Consider the following 2,859-nt stretch of genomic DNA (forward strand, 5'->3'; position numbering starts at 1 on the left):
CCCCCCAGCCTCGCCTCCCTGCCCGTGCCGGCTGCCACCAGCAGCCTTCCGCGGAACGCACCCGCCCGCCCCGGGCTCGACCGGAGCCACCGCAGGCATGGCGGCATCCCCATGATCTCTCTCCGGGCCCCGGGCACGGGGACCCCACGCAGCCCCCGTGGAGAGCCCAGAGCTCCCGGAACCCGCGGGACAGAGCCAAGCAGCATGCGGGTGGAAGGCCCCGGTGAAAGCCTAGGCTCACCTTCAAGTATCTCACTTTTCAGTGTGAACCAGCTAAACTGGTTTCAAAGCCCCGAGCTAGTTCCAATGGACTAGCATGAACTAAACCAAAATATACTTCATCCACAACCAAGTTTGCGCCAAAACACGTACTAGTTGAAGGAACTGCATGGCCCCTGTGGTTGCATTTGGTTGTGTCTCACTGGCCGCTCTTCACATCCTATTTAAAACGTATGGGTTAAACCCACAGACAACATCAACGCTCAGCTCACCAACTAACGTACTACAAGAGACCAGCTGGAGTGCGGATGGCACGTATGTGGGAATGGCATCGTACGCTGCAGGAAAGAGCAGGGTGATTACATACTGCCCTACAGTGAGATCTGAAAGCTTTAATCACACGAGTTACATAAGGGACCTCAATTTAAAGTGTTCTTTTGCATCCAGAGCAATTACGGTAACGGACAAAGCTGTTAGAAGAAAGACGGGTCTCATCTGTCTAATGTATAACTAAAAAGCAAGCATCACACGTACAAAAAGCGTATCACAGGGTGCTGCTTTACTCACCTGCACGCCTTCCCTGCAGTGTCAGAGCTGTGCCGGTGGCCGGCTGAGGCCAGGCTGCCCACCCGACTGCGGCATTGCTGGTCGTTCCCCTGGCGCTCTCAGTCCCAGGGCGTCAGATGGAGGAGCAGCAGCCATCACAGAAAGATCAAACCAAACAAATTGGGTGTCAGAAGCTACAAAAGTCTGCGTCAGTTTAACCCATACCTTAGTTCATATCGCATTAAAGTCTTTAGAGAACAGGTAAATTTTGAAGTCTGATTCCCCTTATTTGTATTAAGAATACTCCTGTCCTGTTTAGTGCACTCTCTACATTCATCTTAAAAATCATGTTAAATACCTTCGTGGGTTGTTTTTTAACAATGTTGACCACGACTCCTGATGAAAAAGTTACATCATGGTCTTCAGCATCTGCTACCCTACTGCCCCTCAGCTGTAAGGAATACTTTTTTTTTTTTTTTGCCTCCTGGCTGCTCTGCAGCGCATATAAATGATAATAGCTCCGACAATTAATACAAGCTATCCCATAGTGAAGTTGGGAAAGCTTTTCTTTTTAAAAAACCAAAACAATAGCAAACCAGAGAAAATGGCAAACAGATAATACAGCCTCTAAGAGGTGTTTACACATATTCTGTGTGGGATTGTTCCAAACAAAAAGACAGTAAATAAGCATGACGTGAGGAGGGTCAAGAAGCATAAATTTTTACCCACACATGTTTTTCTCCAGATACTATTGCATGCAAAGAGAATAACAAAACTTAAGTTACATTTTCAGGATGCAAACTTTCCAATTACTTCAATATAAGACCCTTTTTCAGCCTCAAACTGTCCCTGTACCAATGGTCATGGACCAGGTTAATGGATGTTTCTCATCCAATAAAGGTACTTGAATCTGCACCTCAAATTAGTTCTTTTCCAATTAATTCCATCTCCTTCCCTCACAAACTCTAGGCAACAGCAACAATACAGAAAGTGTAAACCAAAGTACAGTCAAAATGCAGAGTAAATAATCCAAGTGAGGGAAGCAGAAGAGTTCAGATGCAAAATGTAACAGACTTGAAATATTTGTTGTGGAGGAGAAACACCAGAAGTGACAGAAGCCCAAACCTTCAAGGAGATATAGAACCAAGATCTCAGAGTACCAGAAAGTCACTGAATGCAGATTTCACAAACCCTTATTATAACAGCATCTTTTAAAACACAGATTAATATATAAAATAGAATCTGCAGTCTTATTTTAAAAGGCATTTCCTTTCAATCAGAAAAAAAAAAAAAAAAAAAAGAAAGGAACACCCAGATTCTCTTTTGGACTCAGAATTTTGCTTTGTAGGATACAAATTAAAGCTGGATAGGAAATACAGGGTGGAAAACAGCAACAGCTTATCAACTGCAATTGAGGTGTAATAGAAGAGCGACCCAGAACAGCATGGAAAAATGTGGAGGGATGCAGAGAAAAGTGGTTTTGTTTAAGAGGATCTGGGCAGCAGACTTAGGATAGAGACACTGCTGCTGACTTACTGGAAGTTACTGCTATGTTAAAGGAACAGATTAACTTCACCATTACTTGTAAAGACTTTTTTTTCCTGGATTTTATTTATTGCCCCCTGCCAGAGATTCTTTGGAGTCTCATAATATAAATACTTGCTTTAAGAGGAAATGTAAAAACCAAATGAAAACAATCCCAACAAAAAACCTCCACCCCATACTTCAAGGCCCTAAGTGGTTTACTACTTAAGACGACTCACATTTTCCTTCAAGCCCAGGCAGGCTGCTCCATCTAGACCATGACAAATCCATTTTGTTCATCCACATTGGCTGCATTTCCTTTGGGAAATACTTAATATAGTCACAAAATACACACTGTCAACTCATCCCAGCAACATGAAGCACACACGCATGCCTCCAGACACGCCAGGGATCCTCACAGACTTGCAAAACACCCAATATACAGTTACATTTTGGCAAGTCTTTTTAATTTAAGGCTCATCTTTGGTGAGTCCTTTTAATTAAAAGTTCATCTTTCAGGGACTCGGTACAAAACTCCTCCACTACACAACAGGAAGAAACTCTCACTGC

This window comes from Egretta garzetta, unplaced genomic scaffold (assembly GCF_000687185.1).
Source record: "Egretta garzetta isolate BGI_Z169 unplaced genomic scaffold, ASM68718v1 scaffold575, whole genome shotgun sequence".
Taxonomy (NCBI): Eukaryota; Metazoa; Chordata; class Aves; order Pelecaniformes; family Ardeidae; genus Egretta; species Egretta garzetta.